This window comes from Aulonocara stuartgranti, assembly GCF_965226115.1.
Source record: "Aulonocara stuartgranti genome assembly, chromosome: 23".
Taxonomy (NCBI): Eukaryota; Metazoa; Chordata; class Actinopteri; order Cichliformes; family Cichlidae; genus Aulonocara; species Aulonocara stuartgranti.
Window position 1 is genome coordinate 16393700 of NC_138958.1, and position 23127 is coordinate 16416826.

Here is a 23127-nt window from a genome sequence, read left to right on the forward strand (position 1 = left end):
TCCATTAAGTTCACATTCTGTGGTGGTTGGTAGCAAATGAGGTCCTTGCATGAGTGGGAGTGCTAAAATGCAGGCTTATTTGCTAACAGATACATGGGACTGTCTGGTTTAAGTCAGTATTTAGGAAAAAAATAACAATCTTTTTTTTTTTTTTTTTTTTTTTTGGTACGAAGGCATTTTACTTCATGCCATGCATTTTCCTTAACTTTGGAAGCATAAGTGAAAGGAGCCTTTAATGTCCCAATGTAAACCTTTTACACTCTAAACTTCTAACAAGGGTTGTATTCGGTTATATTCTCAATGTGCAACATATCCCCATTCTAATGGGTCATCTATTATTTATCCATATCATTGTGGATTTCGTACAACTTTAAGGTTAAAACTCATGTCACAGCTTGCAAAGCAAAATACAGCCACATCCTTACAAACTCCAGATAATATTGCTGATATAATTTTTCACACTTATGTGACTCAAGGTTTAGGGAGAGAATACTGTTAATATAATTTAATCTGACCATGAATTCTACAAAGTGCATCAGTATAATAAGCAATGAATTCAATGTTCAACATTAACCCTCTTCTGCAGAGCATTGGCCTTTGGCAACAGAAATTTTCTTAAGCCAAATGTCTAGTTAATGCTTTTAGAAATGATTAAAACAAAACAAAATTGGTCAAGCAGCATTTGAAAAAAGCACGTTTTTGATACTTGTCACAGGAGGACATGCTGTAAGATGAAGGGAAGATTATTTGCCTTAAAAATGTATTAAAATGATATGACATAAACTATAAAATAAAACAATGTGATTTGTTTGTGTGTGTGTGCAAGGTCTGTGTAGAGACTGTCCCATTTAAGTTTTCTTCATTTTGTCTGTTTAGAATTGTGTTTTTTTCTGCCTTCTCAGGGCAACACTGTTTGGCAATGGTGACTTTTTAAGCATACCCACAAATGTGTTTAAATATATTTGCATTTTTATTTACTTCACTGCTTTAAACATTTTGAGTCAAAAATAGGCACGACATTAAGATAGACAACAATGACAGTGAAGGGAAGTAAAGTGGAGAGAACAGTTTGAGAAGATGTGAAAAATAGTATTTTAAAAATTGCCTGTCTAGTTGATATAAATTCATTTACACATAACTAAATCAAATCCGTAAATAATTTTTTCTGACATATTTATGCCATCCGAGTAGACTTACAGAGCATAAAGCATACAAAACAGGAGTATATTGCTATGCTGTAGTCAGTCTTGCTGTGTTTTCTTAAACACACACACACACGAGAGTAGCTTAGCTGTACCTTGGACAGAGACCTTTGATGTTACACCTCAAATTTGTTGGAGCAACTCTTCCAATTTTTGAGGTTACAACTCCTAATGGTCCTATTACTACTGTGACCACTTTTGACTGGCCCTTCATGCTACCCAAGCGCAACTTGGAACATGAGTAAGAGATACATATCTAAAGCCATACTGGCTCAGGCAACACCCAGTATTGGCACTAAGCAACCAGGATGTATTAATGAGAAGATTACTGGAACAAGGCATATATATATCTCTATTTGGTGAGCTGTCATTATGGGGAGGCCCAGGTCACACCAGGTTTACTGCAGGGTTTTTTATATCACGGACTGTCTTATGTTTTGGTACCATATGTACTAGACTGTATTATACCATATGATTTTCCAGTAGATAACTATACACCTTTTCTTTTAATTTGCAGAGACTTATGAATTCAGAAGTTGGTACCAGCTTCTATCTCAATTTTCCCCCAAGTTGTGGCAAGTGTTGGGGGAGATTCTGTAACATTCAAACTGGAAAATACTTTAAGGAATGAAATGACAGTACACCATTATAGATACTAACAGAAATAGTTAATTACACAATTAGTAAGATGTTTTGCTACGGTTAAAAGACTTTCAGATTAACAGCTATGACAGGATCCAATGCCAAAACTGATGTGCTACATATAAATTGGAATATGGGCTTGTTAAGAAAGTCTTGAAACTTGGTTTATATTCGATAGGATCTTTCTAAGATTAAGAAGTGTAACTGCTTCTTTTATTTTAGCCAGCTATGCTAGCTTGGTACCACACAAAGTCTAGCCTTCATGTGTCTGTCTTATCTCTGCAGAGTAAAAAAAATCAACACGAAGCATATTGGAATCCATTTAGCAGCACAGCCAAAGGTAGACTTCATTTCTGCATAAAATATATCCTGGGTCTCGCATGCCATCCATCCATAACCACAGCATTAACATCTGCACGGTGCCATGTAGCTGTGAGAGTTTGTTACAGGCTGCAGGGCCATCAGAGAAAAACCTTTATTTTTATAGTGTTCATGAATTAAAGATGGCTTCCCCTGGGGTGTTGGAGGAGAGCAGAGGCTTTATGGATCCCTCACTCTCTCCTCCGCATTAAATCTCCTGAATACCACAGGCCATGTCTCACGATGTTAGACACGGAAAACAATAACAGCCAAACATTCTTATCTGGTAGGGTGTTTTTGTATTTCTTCCTCTCAATACCATTTTTCTTTCTTGTTTTCTCTCTTGGTTCTCTTGGATGCTGTTATGCTTGCTATATTCCTGACTCTAAAAGTTCAAGCCAGTCCATTAAAAACTGCATTACCCACAAGTCAACAGGTTATGTAGCCCATTACAGCTGAAGGTCAAGTTTTCTTGTTCCGTGGTGGGTGGATTTTGGAAAACAGAACAGTCAGATATTTAATGGAAAAGTATCGCAGGCAAACACTGAATAACATTTTACATTTCAGATATCAGCAGTCCATCGCTATGTTTTTTGTGATGACCACAAATGTAAAGACTTAATTTAACAACAAAAAAGAAGCAAATAATAAATATTATTCTATGAATATCTAAAATTTGTCAGCATTGAAATGTGTTTATGTGTGGTTAAATTGTTAGTATTTTTATAGAAATTGGGAAAGAAGACTATCGAAAAACAGACTAGTGTAAAGCCCTTGTCCAAATTACAGTTAGGTAATGAGTGGAACAGCAATAGAACACTAAGCTTGTCGAGAATGCGATTGAAAATTGAAAATTACATTTTAAATAAATTATACTTAAGATCAGAATAAAGATTATTATGTAAATGGCTCTAGACTCCACATCCCACTGAGGTTAGAGTCACATACAGATAGGAAGTAAGTATTTTGACATTTACATATTTATTTATTTATTTATTTATTTTAAATATGAAAAAAAGATCTGACTGAAGGAAAAAAAACTTTCAACTTTAATTTAATTGGTTTAAAAAGTACTGCATTTCGCATGACTGTAATTAAAGGTTTACAACAAGGTGCAAACCACTGGTTGCACACAATAACAGTCAAGATGAGCCTTTATCAAAACATCTAAAGCGCATTCCTAGTTATGAAAGTTACCTCAAGGTGCTTTATATTGTACGGTAAAGACTTTTCAATATTAGAAAGAAACCCCAACAATCATATGGGAACATATAGCTGCCATTGGAACTGTGTCACTTGTGTTTATTGATTTGACTGCTGATAAAAGCAGTCAAATCAATAGTATAAACTGAATATAAATATATATTAACTTGAAAATAGATATAAACTGAAGTATGCAGGACTACACTCTCTGCTGAGATTCATCCAAATGCTACAAAACTAACTCACAGTGCAAATGTGTAACTGTAACACTTTGCACTGTTTGTTAAACCCTTGAATTAAAGCTAAAAGCTAAAGGTATCCAATTCAGTCATATCTTTGCTGTCCAAAACTGCAAAAACTGTGTTGTTGTTCAAATATTTATGGACCTAGCAGTTTATACTATAACGGATTCAGCTGAGTCTCAGAAAGGAGCCCTTACTGCTACTGACTAATTCTTGATTCTTCTTTAATTCTTTTAAGCTAATACAAAGACGAGCACAGACACTACCAGTTCCAGAGTTCTAAATGTAACAAACATCTGGCACTTGTGATCGCTGTGGGGAGCACTACAGGAGTGAAATGAAATCAACTGCCTGTAAACACCAGAACAGAACAGCAGATGAGTTGTAAAGGGACCAAAAGGAGTTCAGTGACTGACATTGGACAACAAACAGTGACAAGGATCTATTGCTCATATACTTGATCTTGCTTTCAGTGTTATATGAGAATATATAAGCAGCAGAAACCTATATTTTGTGGTACATAAAAACAGAGGCCTTAATTAAAACTTTTTTACTTTTTGCTCCCTTTCTACTCTGAATTGTTATTTACAGACTTTTGAACTCAACTTACCTAATGCACTTATTTCAGCAGTGCACTCACATAATGAGAATTCTACAGTTCCTGCTGTATTTTCAGCTGCTCATCACTGGATCCATGCTCAGCAAGAGAAAACATCGGCAGCATTTAAATAGGACACATTTTAGTCCATCTTTGTCTTAAAAATGTAAAACTGGTGACAGTCATCTGAAGTGTCTTCATGAATTACTGACTGTGAATACGCAAAATCCCCAAGGGACTAGTTAGAGTGAAGCTATTAAAACTTTTGTAAATCTAATTAAGTTCTTTGAAGAAGTATTGTATGTCTTGGTTTCAACATAGATTTGACACTTGATGTCTCATATACTACAATGATCCAATCCAAAAATATAATCCCGACTTTATTCTTGAGACTTTCTATCTGTTGAGCAAATAAACTGAAATTTTGATAACACCGATCATTTCAATGCAATGCAGTCATCTGCTGGCTAATCTTGGTTTTAGGCGTTTATGTTTTTGTGACTTTGATAACTACCACTTGTGCGAAATTTGTCATGAATGGCACCGATCTCTCCCAGCTGCACAATTTGGACCTCCCCATCATCAAATAGTTAAGGACTAACTTGAGAACAAAGATGTTGCGCTAGACTACATCTTATATCTGCAGGTCCTGCCTCACGACCCTAATCTGAAGTTCTAAAAGTATAGTGTTCACACCCAAATGTGTCGCAGACGTTTTGGTTGCATGACGCAATCATTCAGAATATTATGCACTGTTGTGGCTAAGTGGTGTGCTCTTTTGCCCTCTCTCTCTATTTCTCTCTCCCACACACTGCAAAAACTGTTTCTGCCATTAGCCCACTCAGCTTTCAGTCCCTTTATATGGCAAGAGCATACACATACATGCACCTTCACTGGAATAAACACCTCCATGTCCCCATTTTTCCAACCCTTAACACCTTTTCTGTGATCTCTCTCATCCATCCCCTGTTTAATCCCCTCTTTTTCTATGGCCTCCACCAAATTAAATGCAAATAGCCCAGTATAACCTGGGGCGTCATTTATCTAAATTAGAGTGCCAAGTGTGGATCCCCATGGGGCTCCCATATGCTAGCGCAGTTAGCGTCATTAGCTTCATTAGCCCGTGTCAGACCATTAATTACACATCAAGCCTATCAGTTAGCTGTTGCTGAGAGTTCTCATCCACTCTGGACTTCAGTCAGCAGTAAAGAAAGTAAAATAAGCCTTTATAGCTAGGAGTGCAAGAAAATAAATTTATCTGTATCTTTAAAATGTGGGAATTATTAAAGAAGAAAAGAAAATGTTATAAGTGCACTATTTTCAAGTCAAGCTCGCAGATACAGGACAATAGGAATCAGGAACAATCACAATTTAAATTTACTTTGTTCTTTCATATCTAGACTATATCGAAACTATAGATGAAAAAAGAACTCAAAGTAGGCAACCTGCCATCCAAGTATCATTTGGAGCCTCTTTAGTTATATACATATTTAAACTTGTTGTAAAGGTGTAAAATATCGACAGTGTGTGAGTTCTGATATTCTAAAGGGATGTTTGATAATGTGGTGAACAGAATCATTGCATGCTAGATCCAAGAACCACAGCTGAGTGTCTGCTTTGCATGGCCTGATATAGAAGACAAGCTATGGTAGTAAAGGGATGTTTTTGCCCTGAGGTGAGCCTTTCAGACAGCACTTAAAGTACTTTGAGACTGACAATAGCCCTCTGGCAAAATAACACACAGGTCTATGTCAGTGTAGGCATGTTGCTAGAGGTCAGCAATGAATCAGAAAATTCAATTTAAAGTTTACAGAAAAAAAAAAAGAATTAGATGGTAGTCAAACAAACATAACACAATATAGTTTTGGTTTTAGGACACTTTATGCCTCCCTAAATCATAATGTGCCAGAGTTTGGCTCCACCTATTAGGGGTGGAGCCGAACCTGAATACGGTATTTGGAAAGGCACAAATAACGTGTTTTTTACGAATACTTATTTCAAACAAATACTTGGACAACAAACAGCGACAAGGATCTATTGCTCATATACTTGATCTTGCTTTCAGTGTTATATGAGACTATATAAGCAGCAGAAACCTATATTTTGTGGTACATAAAAACAGAGGCCTTAATTTAAAACTTTTTTTTTAAACTTTTCGTTCCTTTTATACTCTGAATTGTTATTTACAGACTTTTGAACTCAACTTACATAATGCACTTGTTTCAGCAGCACACTCACATCATGTGAATTCTAGAGTTCCTGCTGTATTTTCAGCTGCTCATCACTGGATCCATGCTCAGCAAGAGAAAACATGGCAGCACTTAAATAGGACACATTTTAGTCCATCTTTGTCTTAAAAATGTATGAATACGCAAAATCCCTAAGGGACTAGTTAGAGTGAAGCTATTAAAACTTTTGTAAATCTAATAGCCAGAGGGCTATTTCGAACAAATACTTTAAAAAAATATTTGTATTCGGGAACAAGGAAAAACTTTACATCAAAAAGCAGAGTTTCCTTATGAGACCGCAGTGCATGGCCGGCTGAGTGAGTGACGTGTGAAAGAGGTGACTGACGCTGCTGCACACAGCAACAGAGAAGGCTCAGCTGAGTGAAAAAAGACTGAACGGCATCACTATTTTTGTTGAATCGATTTTATTTTACCTTAACTGGGTTCCGGACGCAGTTTAAAACTTTCGCGTAGATCGGGAGATTATTCCATTGCACTGCATTATTGACGTCTGCAGTCGGGAGCTCTCATGTTCACTCTGTTTACGTAGCTCTGTTAGCTCGGTAATTTAGACAATAGGCTGTTTACAGAATAATGTTTACGTTCGGTTAAAAAGGTTAAAACAATGCTTGTGTAGTCACTCACTAACTTAGCTGAAACTCCCCACATGGATTTGAAGAGTGTTGCCGCTGCTGCTGAGCCATCTGGCAAGAACATAAAAAACAACAGCCAATGGCTATTATGTTATTTTCTTTTCAATGACATTCTTTGTTACATGTTTATTGCTGGATTTATGGAAAAACATCAACTAATATTGCATATCCATAATTATTATAATGAATAAAATTAAAGAATACTTACACTATAACATTTGTTAGAAGTGTAACGCAAAAAAAATTGGATTTTTATGCCTATTTTGAATTTTACTCGAATACAAATACTTTTCCCTCCTCAACAAATACAAATACAGATACAAATACCGGCTCATCTCTAGTAGCTATACATGTGGGTTTTTTTTAAGGTGGTCAAAAGTTATTGGAAAAAGTAACATATGTTTAAATATAAAGATTGCTTGTAATACTTGGGTCATCATTTATTGTGAGTCAGTCAGACAAGTTAATGTTGATGTCATCCATCCCAAGATTTTTTTTCTAGAACTGTCTAGGCTTCCTTTTTTAGATGTGTCCTGATAAAGCCTTGCCTGGCCTTCCACTTCCTGTGTGTTCTGTCCAGTTCTTTTCACCTATTTATATACCCTTACATTCATGAATCCATGTCCTCATTATACACTCTGACAATAATACCTCTTTGCTTGATGTTGTGAAGGGGTTTCTCTGAACCAAGGAAAGAATTCTGTAATCACTCACTTTTGTGGTTGTTAAGTCTAATTGTTGAATGTTGCCATTGTGTTTCTTAAATTTGTATAGTCTTAGTTTAAGCAGTAGGATCAAAGCTATTCCTTTGATCCTGACCACCTCTCCAACCACTCTGTACTGGGGGAGGTTTTATTGTAGATACATCCTATCTGAAAGATCTGTTTCTTTTGATGTAAGCTTCCTGCGTTTACGACCCTTCACTTACTGAATACGGGACAGACTTGACTGGGGGAAAGAAGGGGAGAAAGAAAGAGGGAAAGAGAAACAGCTGAGAAGAGGGACGGGGGAGAAGGGCAAAAGACAAAAACCAACAGAACGGGCAGAGAAAAAAAAAATGCATATATCAATCACCTGGATCACCTGCTGAGAAAGAAAAAAGAAAGCAAGCAGAAGAGAACAAGAGTAATAGAATAAACAACATCACAATGATATATGGGAATATGACAGTAAATACTAAATGTTAAACATTATTGTGCAGCACATAAGATCAACAGAACACAGTGTGCTTTGAGGTAGGAGCCAAAAAGGGTGTAGTTTGTGGGTGTGATCACCCGTGTGTACACCTGTGAGCATGGACGCGCTTGTTTTTTGTTTTTTAAAAGGTTCCTTCATGTAATAATCTGCTAGAGGGTGTGGGGGGGCCACAGCCCCGTCCTCCACGGCGTGAAGCAGGTGTGGAGGAGATCAAAACTCCAGACATCCAGAGGCCCCCAGAACACAAGAGACCAAGGAAGACCAACAGAGGGGCAGCTGCGCCACTGTCCCGGAAAGAGCTGAGGAGAGTCCCAGATGAGGGCTCACTCAGCAGCCGCGGAGCAGAAGCCAGGGGGAGTTGCAGTGGGAGCCCGTGAGCTCCGCCGGCAGCCAGCTGCGCCTGAGTGACCGAGGCACCCCACCTCCGAAGTGGCCCGAGCGAGCCCCAGGCTCCAGGCTCCAGGCCCCGATAAGCGGCCGCCAAGGAGTGAGCCGGTGTGTACCTGGACGCCCATCCCCGGACACAAAGAACCACCAACGCACCGATGTCTGAGGGGGTCCGCCACTGGCAGGGGAAGTGGTGGTAGGGGGAGATAGGCCTCCAAACCTTGGAGGGCCTGAGATGTCCCCAGAGAGGTGGCGCCTGACACCCAACCTGACATATAGACACAGACATACAGGCACACACAGATACAAACATCCATTCCCACCCTCATGCTCTCATATGCACTTACTCCACACTCAACCAACGTGGAGACAGACATAAAGAGACGTTGTACACACGATCACACTCCCCAAGCGTACTCTACAAACCGGGTCTAGGTGCCCCCGCCCCTGGAGGGGGGAACTGCACCCAGACCCAGGTGGTGTTTCCCTTTTCCCTGCGGTGGGGGGAGGCAGACCGCCCCGACTCCGCAGCAGCAGGAAGGCTCCACACTCCAGACCGCAGTCGGACGGCCAACTCCTCCTCCTAGTCCTAGCCCCCCTGCTCCAGCAGGTCGCAGAGAATGGGGGTGAGAGAAGACTCCAAACCTCCCTCCACCCGCTCATTGTAATGTTGATGCATGTGTGTTCTAAGGTGCATTTAAAACCCAGGAGGGCTTGGAGCTACCTGCCAGAGAGCAGCAGGTAAGCGCATGGTCCCTCCTGCTAGCCCTCAATGTCTACGTGTATTTAAAATTGAGAGGTGGGCAATGATGCCAGGGGTGGGGTGTACACCCTGATGGTACTTTGGACTCCGTGTATCGTGCCCACCCCCAAGATCCTATATGTATGTGTAATGAGAGTGTGAGTAATGTGAATGTCTAAGTTGTGGGATAAAATTGAGGCAGAGGCAGCCAGAAGGGGACGGGGGGGGGGGGGTAGCCTCCTCTGCACCCTGGTGACATACCCCTACTCCAAGGCCCTGCATGTGTGGGTGGTTGTGGTGGAGCGGGAAGAGGGAGGCAGCTGGAGATGGGGAGGGAAGGAAGGGAGGGGCAAGTGACCCCTCCCTGGGGCCAGCTCCCCCGCTGACCCCAGTAGGCACCCCCATACTCCGCGACCCGCCAGGGAAAGGGGGCCCAGGCCCATCCAGACCGGGCCCAGTGCAGCAGCGCCGCCCGGCCCCACAGAGCCCGGGACAGTCCACCCAACCCCACCACAGAGAAAACTGCACCCACCCCACCATCCACTCATCTTCCAGACTACATAAGACAATAAACACCCAGGCTGAGATCTTCCTCCACCTCTCCTGTATCTCCCCCTCCTGCAGAGGGAGCTCCTGAGGAGAGGAAAGCTCCTGCAAGATGTGACAATCTCCCCCACCAGTTGAAGAGCCCCCCAGGTGGCTCGACGCACCGGCGGCACCCTGCTCCAGGGCTGGGCCCCCATGCACCCACCCGCCCACAACCCCGGCAACACACCAACCAGGACCCAAGCCCCCGAGGCCCGGTCCGGGTCCCAGCCCAGAGACGGAGCGCCCCCAGAACCTCACGCCCATCCCAGACCCACCCAGGGGCAGCCAGGCTACCAGGTCAGTAACCCACGTCCGTCAGCACAGACCCTCCCCTAGCCCCGCTGCACGCAGCCGCGAGGAAACAGTCACCGGAGAGCCAACAGAGCCCCTAACCGGACATGACCGCTACCCCGGGTTGAGCCCCCCAAGGAAGATGCCTCCGGGGAACCCCCCGACGCCCTAAGCCTGTCCCTACCCCCACACCAATCACAACAGTGAAGGCGGGACCAAACTATGACCCCCCACCCCCACTAGGTGATGGAGCTGATCAAAGGAGCCCAGAGCAATTGATCTGATGTGGTGGCAGAGGCTGTATCAAGACTAATGTAATCTAATAGATAATTTCTATATTGGTTAGAATTAAGATTATTTTTATTTTTCCAGTTCATGAGGACTGTTTTCTTGGCTATGCATAGGGCAGTGAAAACCATATGGGCGATATTCTTTTCTGAAGTGACATTATCTAAGCTGCCCAACAAACACACTAAGGGGGAAGTTGGAATGTTACATTTCAGACACTTCGATAAGTCTTCACATATCTCGCGCCAAAACTTCTGAACTGGTGGACAGAACCAAAGAGCGTGGATATAATTGTCCGGTGAATTGGTTTGGCAGTGTGAGCAGTTGTTGGTAGACGTAAAGCCCATCTTGAACATCCGATGACCTGTATAGTGCACTCTATGTAATATTTTGTATTGAATTAATTGAAGACTGGGATTTCTAATTAGATGAAAGGTTTTTAAGCAAATCTGAGACCAGAAGTTTAGGTCTAAGTTAACTGATAAATCCGCTTCCCATTTTGCAATAGGAAGTGATATTGATTCATCTGTTTTAGAAAGCATTCTGTATATTTTGGATAGTAATTTGGGGGGTTTAAGAGTAAGAAATTGAACCACACTTGGTGGTGTTTGTAGTTCAACTTGACCCGGTTTAAATTTCTTTTTTACTATGGATTTAATTTGTTGATATTCTAAAAATCTTTTCTTGTTGATCCCATATTGTGTAACTAGTCCGTCAAATGAAATAAATTCTGTTCCTTCTAGTATATGTTCTAAATATTTGATTCCTTTATCACTCCAATCTGAAAAGTTTATCATATTATTGTTTTGTAATATGTCAGGGTTGTTCCAGATAGGTGTACGTTTGCATGGGATTAATGAAGACGCCGTCAATTTTAGAAACTCCCACCATGCTGTCAGAGAAGAGCTGATGTTGATGCTTTTAAAGCATTCATGTCGTTGGATGTTTGAGCTGATAAATGGTAGGTCTGAGATCTCTAGATTATTGCAGAGTGATTGTTCTACATCTAGCCAAGGTTCATCTAAGAGGGTGTGTTTTAGCCATCCTGAGATAAACTGAAGCCTGTTGGCTAAGAAGTAGTGCTGAAAGTTAGGCAGTTCTAGTCCTCCTTTATCCTTGGTCTTTTGTAGTGTTTTTAAGCTTATACGTGGGGGTTTATTTTTCCAAAGGAATTTGGACATACATGAATCTAGAGATCTGAACCAATCTTGTGGCGGTTTAGTTGGGATCATTGAGAATAAATAATTTATTTTTGGTAAGACCATCATTTTTATAGCGGCAACCCTTCCCATGAGTGATATGGGTAGACATTTCCATCTAGCCAGATCATCTTCTACCTTCTTTAAAAGTGGGATATGGTTTAATTTAGTTAGATCTGCAAGCTTGGGAGAAACATTAATACCTAAATATTTTATATTTCCCGATTGCAGTGGTGTAGAAGAGGAATTATGGAAGGAGCAATTAATCGGTAGGACTGTAGATTTTGACCAGTTAATTGAGTAATCTGATATTCTTGCAAAAGAGTTTATCAATTCAATCACCCCAGAGATATTGGTTTGTGAATTTTGGAGAAAGAGTAACACATCATCCGCATAAAGGCTGATTTTATGTTCCACGTTCTTGCATTTTATGCCCTTAATTACTGAATTCTGTCTAATTGCTGCTGCTAGTGGTTCAATAAAAATTGCAAATAGTGAAGGGGAGAGTGGGCATCCCTGCCTGGTGCCCCTCAAGAGACAGAAGCTGGAGGATGTCTGGTCATTTGTTCTAACACAAGCTGTTGGGGAATTATATAATATTTTTAACCAGTTTATGAAAGAGGATCCAAAACCAAATTTGTGTAAAGTTGCAAATAGAAATTTCCAGTTAACTCTGTCAAATGCTTTTTCTGCGTCTAAAGAGAATATTGTAGTTTCTAGGTTTTTACTGTATGAGTAGTCTATCAAATTAAGTAATCTACGTGTATTTGTTGATGAGTGCCTACCTTTTATGAAACCAGTTTGGTCAGGATGAATTAAGAGGGGGGTTATTTTCTCCAGTCTCTTTGAGAGAGCTTTGCAGATTATTTTAAGGTCTACATTTATAAGGGATATTGGACGATAGCTTGAGGGATATATAGGGTCTTTGCCTGGTTTTAGCAGGAGATTAATGTTTGCAGAATTCATATTTGATGGAAGTCTGCCCTTTTCTTTAATTTCCAACAACGTTCTGTAGAAAACTGGTGCTAGAATCGACCAGAATTCTTTGTAGAATTCTGCAGGAAAGCCATCTGGACCTGGAGCCTTATTATTGTGCATACTTATCAGGGCTTCCTGGAGTTCACCTGGTGTCAGTGGTGAATCCAGTGCCATTGCTTGAGTGTCCAATAATTTTGGAAGAGTTATGTTGTCCAAAAACTGATCAATTTCTTTTTTAGATGGGTTTATTTGTGGTGAATACAACGTTTTATAGAAATCCCTGAAAATGTTGTTTATTTGTATCGGTTCATATAATGTGTTCCCAGATGAATCTTGAACAGCACATATAGTTGTTTTTTCTTTATTTATTTTTAGCTGGTTTGCTAGAAATTGACCGGATTTATTACCATGTTCATAATTTTGTAGGCGTAGTCTTTGTACTAAGAATTTTGTTTTTTTATCAATTATCTCATTTAATTCTAGTTTTGTTTTGCGTATTTTGATTATATTTGTGGACTGCCAATTACGCTGAGTTCCCGCTGTATTGAGCCTATCCATGTCTTCATTTAGTCCAAGGTTGAGGTCACCTCCAAGAACAAGTGTGCCATCTAAGTGTTCAGAGAGTGCACTGAAAAAACCGTGAAAGAATGAGGGATCATCAACATTTGGACCATATACACTTGCAATACATAGCTTTTTATCACGTATAGATAGTTTAATGATTAAGAATCTGCCCTCAGATCAGCTGAAACACTCAGTTTATTTAAATCCAGGTTGAAGACTCACCTGTTCTCAGCTGCATTTGAATAAAGCACCAAATCCACACTTTAAGCTTAAATTTCAAAACTTACATTTAACTACTGATTTTATCTACTGTTCTGATTTTATCTGTTTTGATTTTATATACTGTTGTTTGTTTGTTTGTTTGTTTGTTAATTAGTTAGTTAGTTTATTTGCTTGTTTTATTCAATTTTAAATCATGCTTTTTATTTGTTCTTGTTTCTAATGTCTCTGTAAAGCACTTTGAATCACCTTGTTGTTGAATTGTGCTATACAAATAAACTTGCCTTGCCTTGCCCTCTGGATCTATAACTGTATCGAGTACTGTGAAATTAATATTTTTATGTATTAAAATTGCTGCTCCCCTTTGTCTAGAATTATAACAAGCTGAGAACACATTGGGAAACTCAGGTGTTTTAAGTTCATTCGAACCTCTAAGAGGTCTGTGGGTCTCTTGTAATAGGACAACATCCGCCTGTAGTTTTTTGAGTTGGTTAAATATTTTTAACCTCTTTTCTCTGGAGCCAGCTCCATTTATATTCCATGTAATGAACCTCAGTGTACCCATAGATGTTTGTGTATAACTAGGGATGTATGCTGTGTGCGTCGCTTAGACAGGTGGAGAGAATACGTCACTTGTTCATAAATAAAGAGAAGGAGAGAGAGAAAAAATGTGTGGCGAGATGCTCCCTGAGTCTGACTTTGTGTATGCATAGTTACTAATATGAGTAGGCTTGGCTTAAGTGTGTGTGTATCTTATATGACTGTGTGCGCTGTCTGACTGATGTAAATGTGCTGCCGTTGAGCGCATGGTGCGTATGTTTGAAGTTGTCAATAAAAGGCAGCGAGAGGAGGCCACCATTGTGGTCATTTGTCGTGCTGGACACAGATGAGAGGCCTCCCTTGCGCAAGTAATGGATCGATCGACTGTCTTGTTTTCTTCATGATGAATAAGTCTCTAGAATTAGCGGGGTTTGTGGAAACACAGACCCAACAGTGGTCTTTCAAGTATTTTAATTTAGCTGAGCTTTTAAGAGTTTACCATATTGTAGATTTGGCCACTCGTAAAGTTTTGGGTATCTCTCCAATTCGGTCTTTAAGTCTGATGTCATTAGCCATGCCTGGGCCCCAATTCTGCTGCAGGTCCCAAAATCAGACAATCGCAGCAGCATACAAACTGTGTAAATGTTTTCATGTGTAATAAAATGATCAGCTTTGCTGTTCTACCAGGAGTCACAATTAACTTCCATTAACATCCAGGCATCCATGAAAACCGAATTTATGAAATTTTAGAAGTTAGTTAGAAGTTAACAGGAAGTTAGCTCGCTAGTTTCCACTTAATATAATATACCATGTTCTGACTGAGGGATTTCCGAAACAAATTAAGACGTACAGCTCTGCTATCACTTCCAACATAAATGAAGACAGAAAACTAAACAGCAGTGACATTTTGTAAGTTTTGCTAGGTGGAATATAATGATGTGCTACGTGATTGCTAGCGACACAGCTATGTTAGCATAATATAAACAGTGAAGCTGGAGGATGAACGCTAACTTTTTTCCACTCGATAAAAGTTAACATGAGGGTTCCCGAAGGTTAGGGACAAATGTAATTGCATGGCAGGATGCTGTAAACAGACCAAACTTCAGTCAGGAGATCAACTGAGATAATCCATCCACAATACGAGGTTAGTCATTAATATACTGCTGCATGGGCTGGGCTGTAGTTACATCGTAAGGTTTTAAAAACTAAGCTTTAAAATGATTAGCGTTAATAACCGAGAGAGGCTGACAGTGATCACTGACTGTCTTTAGGGGCTTGTTGAGATTAAATAGAACAAGATACAAAGCATTAAAACATGTTAAATACACAACAGCCATATTAAACGCAGGGTAGTTTGGGCCCGGAAGCAAGATTCATCACGTCATCACTTAAAAGACTGGATAGGTTTATTTGGGTTTTCTAGTCTACCAATGACCTCATTCGCGCTGACATTCTTGTAGACCTCAAATTGAGAGTTCCACATGTACAATTACCAAATGCAGGTTCAACACTTGGATTTGACTGCAGATATTTTATTTGCTTAACCTTGGACAAAAGAATGAAGGAACCGGCCTCATCTAGCCATAAATGTTCTTGTAAGTTCAGTTACTTTTGATCTTCTGAAATGGAGGCCTGTGTATAAAAATGGCTTTTATTCCTAAATATTTCAATGCAATATTTTTATTCAATCATTTTAATTAAATTTGAAAGTCAAATTCACTAATCCAGATGTTCCAGAATGCAGATGCTGATGTTTGAAGTTGTAAATTTTAATTCCCATCACATTGCATAAATATGGATTCAGTTTGTAAATCAATAAATTACAACTCCTGTGTCCGCTCTTCTTTACATTATATGTTGGTTTGCCTTGAATCGTTTTTAGGTGATGATTCTAAAAGAGAGATTAAATGTCTTGCAAGTTCTAAGGAATCAACATGGTTTTAATTTAAAAATCAACTAAGTGGCTAACATTACACTAACTTTTAAATTCTGCAAAGATATGTGAGGAACACCCACATTTTCACAAACAGTGTCATGAGGAAATCAGGAAGACAAATGAGGTTGTTTTGCTCACCCACCCTGTGACTCAGTTATGATGAACTTGTACTTTGTTGAAAGTCACACCTTCTCTCAAACCCTCTGTACACAAAAACACAATTAGTGCTAAATATAGCCTGGATCATGCTGCTGAACAGCTAATGCACATCACTCATTATCACCTGCCACTGTCACAGCATGCTGGCACACATACACACACATAATCAGTGTCACCTTCCCACTCCCTTAAAACTAAGACCATCACATTGCTTGTGTGTTGTCAATGGCAAGTATATACAGATAAAGCAGGTGTAGAACTGGGGTTTTATGGCAATGACTCTCCAAACTGCATGGATATATTCATTTTAGAGCCTTTGTCAAGAGCATAATGCACAGCGCACATATGTGAGTGTGTAGTCTAAGTATTACTGGACTATTATTGAGGGGATCTACATCTGTTTCCATATTCACATAACGCAAGATATCAAACAAAAAAGCAAATCCCCATAATGCCAGTTATTATAGTGAAGACATTATTTAAGGTAATGGTAAAGTCAGACTTCATACATTTTAGTTTTGTTCATTCGTGGAGAGAACTAAAAAAAACATTTCTATGTCATATTTATAAACTTTAATGACCCACTGAAGAGAGATGTGTAATTTTACCTTAATGCCGCATGAAGTAATACTGCCTTTCTCTCTCTTTGCCAGTACAGCCATCTAGTTTGAGCCAATGAACTAGATGTTTACATTTGCTCTACATCCTACATGGTGGTCTTCAAGCTTCTTTTATAACAATTTCCTGTCTATACCTCTACTATCAGCTATCCATAAAAATCGAATTAATGATTTTAAGAGTAACTTAACAGTGATAAATCTATATACATTTATATATTTTATATATTTATGAAACAAGAACTGGTAAGAGAAGCTGCAATTACAGTCAGCAAAGGATGATAATCAAAATGATATAATGTTTTTCATGCATAAACAACACGAAAGATAGAAGGCACTATCTTATTATTTAGTACAGTCATTTACTAAATGATTTTCGTAAGAAAATCAGTTGCCTTGGTTGTGTTTTAGCCACCAACATTAAGAACAGTTCCCTGGTAATATAGACTGGATTCATTTAAATCAAAAATTCAAAAGAAGGTTGTTTGATCGATACAACTAGCAAATCAAACAAATCCAGGAAGGGAGCTTTCTGAATTCCTCCAAAATTGCAAAAACCATTGATCCATTCACCGATGAAGAGTTTGTCAGAGTGTTTGGTGGTGTATGCTGCATTAATATGCTCTGAGAAAAAAGAAGCAATTGAGAATTTGGTCCCCTACAGGCGAACTGTAACAAGAAGGATCAAGGACACTGCGGGAAATCTGGAGCTTCAGCTGAAAAACAAAGCAGACAGTTCTGAATTTTTCCTTTGATGAGAGCTGTGATGTCTGCAACACAGTCCAGTTACTCATCTTTGTACATTGGATAATAATTGAAATGAATTTGAGATTACAAAGAAGCTGGCAGCAATGCTGTCAGTGGAAGAGACTATGACAGGGAGTTCGCAGAGGTAACAGCATCCTTGAATAGGCTGGAGCTAAAAATGACAAAATGGGAATGATGATTAAACAGTGATGAAATGTTGTTTATATTCTGCCTATTTTTGATTTTTATTGCATAATTCTAACATCTACTGTACTCTTACAAATGGGAGTTTATTAAGAGATACAATGAATATTAAGCAGAACAGAGTTCAGGTGCAATTGTCCACAACAGTCCCAGTTTCTCATGGTTCCCCTTGGAAAAAAATAATTGCTCACCTCTTTAGAAAGTCTATAGGCATCTGTTTTCAAAATAACAAGTGCTTTTAAATAGGCCATAGAGATGAATGTGGATGATTGCCTCTGTGCTACCTCTTAATGTCAGATGGAAAACAGTTAAGACTGAGCACAGCACCCATGTGAGCGAGGGGGGAGAAGCTGCTGCCTGCGAGTTTGCTGCAGACAGAGGAGAGCTTAAGTTTGACCAGGTACCAAAGCAAATCATTCGTACTGAACTAATAATGTAAAATATGACGGTGTATCACAAAAGATTGATATCAAACTGATCACTTGGTTGCGTTATTTGCTCTTCGAGTGAATCAACAAATGGATAAATAAAAAGCCCAACAGCAATGCTGATTTTTTAGAGAGTCTTAGCTTACATCTCATATTTTCAGTTGTTACCCTCCACGGCTAAACAAACTCTCTAAATCGGTTTCAATTGTGTACTGATGAACACAACAATGGACATAAGGAGCTTCTTTCAAAGAAAAAACTCAGGTAGATGTTATTTTATATATTATGCTTTGGATGTTGTTCAGTATATCTATGCAAAACAAGAGGAATTTCAATACACAGCAGTATATTCACAGTTGAAACCAGATATTTACATACACTTTATGGAGAAAACATAAAACTTTTTTTTTTTACTGTTAAACATCAATTTAGAGTAAACTTTTGTTTTAGATAAATAAATGTTGAAATATCTTTTGAATTAGTTAAATGTCAGAATAAAAAGAGGGAGCTGTCTATTTTAATCACTTTCATCAAATTTAGGAGTACATATACACTAAGTTTATTGTTAATTAATAAGAAAACTCCAGACGATTCCATTCTGAGCTGAAGAAGCTTCTGATTGGTTAGTAGAGTCCATGTGAGTAAATTGGTGGCACACCTGTGGATGCATATAAGGCAAAACACAGAGCCTGTTTCTTTGACACGGGAAAATCAAGAGATGTCAACCAAAACCCCAGGAAAAGAATTGTGGAGCTCCATAAATGTGGCTCAATTTTGAATACAATTTGGTGCCATTTGCAATTAAGAAATACAGATATTTTCTCTCTTTACTCTTAAAGTTAACAAATATGTTTTTTATATTTATCAATCTAAAAAAATAAACATTTAGTCTGATTTGATGTTACAATTAAAAAAGTGTTTGTGGTTTTATCTGAAGAGTACATAAATATCTGGTTTCAACTGTATATTTGATGATGTTGGTGTTGGGCTTGATTGTCAGCACAAAGAGGGAGAGAGAGGAACAGAGAGGGAGAGAGAGGAACAGAGAGGGAGAGAGAGAATGAGGACAGAACAGAGATGGAACAAGAGCAGGTGAGACACATGTAACCCAGTGTTAAAAACGGGATTAAAAGTATAAATATTCATACTCTCACGATGGGAATAAATATTGATAAAAACAAAATTAATTATAATAAATACTGATAAAAGGCATGTAAACATAAGTTTAATATGTACATATGTATATGTGGTATATAGATGGTGTGGGGGCAGGACTTAGTCCTTTAGAGTGTGTTTGTCAGATCCACTGAGCAACCAATCATTGGCCGGTCTGACCCTCCCCCCAGTCTGTGCGCTGCTGAGACACCTGTGCGTGCCTTCGTGTGCCAGTAAGATACGCCAGAGACACAGACGGTGAAAGATCAGTTTACCCGTGCGGCGAAGAAGCTAGCTGGATAGAGAAAGTCCTTTTTTCGGCAAGAATAATAAGAGTGATACTGTATTCCAGAGGCCGTGAGCCAACGTGAGCACTGTGAAGCCCCGTGTAGCATTTGTTGCTTCGCATGGTAAGTCCCAGGCAGCACACGTGCGCTAGCATAGCATGCTACTTGCCGCTAGCTCTGATGCTAACTTCCGTTAGCCATTTTGCAATGAAAGTGCCTTTTCCGAGGCTAAAGCAATTAGCACTGAGTCTGCTGCACTTTATATGAGATGTTCTTTAAAGGTTTATGTCACATTACTGTGGTATTGATGTATAATGTATGGTTTTGTGCAACGTTATATTAGCACATGTTCACTTTTCTCATGGTGCTAATTATAGTTCTGCACAATTAAGTATTAGCAACGTGAAATTAAGTGCCTTCACCTGCACTGTACTTAGCTGAAACTTGGTAAGTCTCAAGCCAATGTGTATTTTTAATGCACTGCTGAGCTATTTTGTATTGTTTTAAATGTGTGTTTCCTATGCACTTTTTCCCTTTGAAATGAGAATAATTTGTTGTACAACATAGAAATTTAGAAGCACTACAAGCAACCAGTAGTAATAATAAGTTACAGGCATGATAGCTTAAATGTTGAACTACTGTGTTCTGGCCTGGTCCCCAGGTCAGGTTTTTTCCTTTGCTTATTTGGATTGGATTGGTTTTGAGGACCTGAGAAGAATCGAGGATCCCTTTTCCAGTACTGGATGGCGAGCCCAGCCCAAAGAGCCGGATGAACTGGTAGATTGTAACCCGACTGGTTACAAACACACTGAGTGACTACTGAACATTGAAAGACTGAAATTGACTTTTAAAAAAAAGACACAAAAGACAATATATCCTTAGGTCGACCATTTGTGGGGTTTATTTTATTTTGTTTTCAAGAAGCGCGCTCTACTTTTGTTAAATGTGCACAACTTTAATAATTGCTAATAAATGCAATTGTGTTTTCTACACCTACTGTGTACAAGTCCTCTGTTGTCATACACCCTTGGCTCCTACGAATCTAGAACCTGTCTGATCTGGTCCATATTTCCCTTCTGTCCGCGTACTGTGGTTAAAGGTAACTATACTGCCCGCACTACATGCAAAGAAGGCAAGAAGTAGCACTAACAGGTCTAGTATTGCACCACCAGTGTTACACACACATGTTGCCAAAATGGATGTTTGCCAAAACTCATCAGAACATGTATCTAGTACCTAGTGTTTCTTTTTAGATACCATTTGTTACTTTTCAAATTCTATATTTATTAAGTTATGCAGGCTTGTTTGCACAACAAGGCTAAACAATTATATAAACATTTCTCAATCTAAATATTGCACTTTGGTAGAATTAAAAAATAAGTGTAGTGCAGGTCTATGATGATTTTTAGTGCTACTATCATCTAGTTCTGATTCTGGTTCTGTCTTGGTTACTGTTGTAGTCCTGTTTTAATTCCGGATCAGTTCTGGGTCTGGTTGAGTTGGGGTTTAGTCCCTGTGTCTTGATACAGGCCCGACTTTGTTCTGCCTTGCTGCTTAATTAAAAAACTAGTTTAAGGTGTCCTGCATATGTATATAGAAGTGTGTGTGTGTATATACAGTGGGGCAAAAAAGTATTTAGTCAGCCACCGATTGTGCAAGTTCCCCCACTTAAAATGATGACAGAGGTCAGTAATTTGCACCAGAGGTACACTTCAACTGTGAGAGACAGAATGTGAAAAAAAAAAATCCATGAATTCACATGGTAGGATTTGTAAAGAATTTATTCGTAAATTAGGGTGGAAAATAAGTATTTGGTCACCTCAAACAAAGAAAATCTCTGGCTCTCACAGACCTGTAACGTCTTCTGTAAGAAGCTTTTCTGTCCCCCACTCGTTACCTGTATGAATGGCACCTGTTTGAACTCATCATCTGTATAAAAGACACCTGTCCACAGCCTCAAACAGTCAGACTCCAAACTCCGCCATGGCCAAGACCAAAGAGCTTTCGAAGGACACCAGGAAAAGTATTGTAGACCTGCACCAGACTGGGAAGAGTGAATCTACAATAGGCAAGCAGCTTGGTGTGAAAAAATCAACTGTGGGAGCAATCATCAGAAAATGGAAGACATACAAGACCACTGATAATCTCCCTCGATCTGGGGCTCCACGCAAGATCTCATCCCGTGGGGTCAAAATGATCATGAGAACGGTGAGCAAAGATCCCAGAACCACACGGGGGGACCTGGTGAATGACCTGCAGAGAGCTGGGACCAAAGTAACAAAGGTCACCATCAGTAACACACTACAACGGCAGGGAATCAAATCCCGCACTGTCAGACGTGTTCCGCTGCTGAAGCCAGTGCATGTCCAGGCCCGTCTGAAGTTTGCCAGAGAGCACATGGATGATACAGCAGAGGATTGGGAGAATGTCATGTGGTCAGATGAAACCAAAGTAGAACTTTTTGGTATAAACTCAACTCGTCGTGTTTGGAGGAAGAAGAATAGTGAGTTGCATCCCAAGAACACCATACCTACTGTGAAGCATGGGGGTGGAAACATCATGCTATGGGGCTGTTTTTCTGCCAAGGGGACAGGACGACTGATCCGTGTTAAGGACAGAATGAATGGGGCCATGTATCGTGAGATTTTGAGCCAAAACCTCCTTCCATCAGTGAGAACTTTGAAGATGAAACGAGGCTGGGTCTTCCAACATGACAATGATCCAAAACACACCGCCCGGGCAACAAAGGAGTGGCTCCGTAAGAAGCATTTGAAAGTCCTGGAGTGGCCTAGCCAGTCTCCAGACCTCAACCCCATAGAAAATCTGTGGCGGGAGTTGAAAGTCCGTGTTGCTCGGCGACAGCCCCAAAACATCACTGCTCTCGAGAAGATCTGCATGGAGGAATGGGCCAAAATACCAGCTACTGTGTGTGCAAACCTGGTAAAGACCTATAGTAAACGTTTGACCTCTGTTATTGCCAACAAAGGTTATGTTACAAAGTATTGAGTTGTATTTTTGTTATTGACCAAATACTTATTTTCCACCCTGATTTACGAATAAATTCTTTACAAATCCTACCATGTGGATTCATGGATTTTTTTTTTCACATTCTGTCTCTCACAGTTGAAGTGTACCTCTGGTGCAAATTACTGACCTGTGTCATCATTTTAGGTGGGGGAACTTGCACAATCGGTGGCTGACTAAATACTTTTTTGCCCCACTGTACTTACTGTTGTATTTAAAATATGTAGTTGTAAGGCAGTGGTCTAACAACATGCAAATCGGATTCTGAGTTGAAGCTGGTTCTGTTGTGTAAGTAGCTGTCTGACTGGAGTCATTTTATGACAATCCACACAGCCTCTGTTGTAGGTGTTCAGGTTGTAGGTATACATACATCTTGCAGCCTGCTGTTATGCGCTGGATTGTCACAGGGGCTTTACACAGCCTGCACCTGGGGTCTTGCCTGGTGTGAT

The 23127-nt window shown here is 39.6% G+C and overlaps 1 protein-coding gene and 1 long non-coding RNA gene across 11 annotated transcripts in view; one reads left to right on the forward strand and one right to left on the reverse strand.

Moving 5' to 3' along the window:
• naaladl2 (N-acetylated alpha-linked acidic dipeptidase like 2) overlaps positions 1-23127 on the reverse strand; it is a 549411-nt gene that overhangs the window by 330575 nt on the left and 195709 nt on the right. For 2 of the 10 annotated variants that reach the window (XM_082524425.1, XM_082524420.1), the window contains exon 2: positions 7121-7179. The exons of the other annotated variants lie outside the window; for them this stretch is intronic. The gene's annotated coding sequence lies outside the window, so the exon portion shown is untranslated. The remainder of the gene's footprint in view (positions 1-7120; positions 7180-23127) is intronic. 10 annotated transcript variants of the gene reach the window in all.
• LOC309701381 lies at positions 19534-20646 on the forward strand. The gene is made up of 2 exons (XR_014274963.1): positions 19534-19777; positions 20316-20646. It is a non-coding gene; the product is annotated as an uncharacterized lncRNA (long non-coding RNA).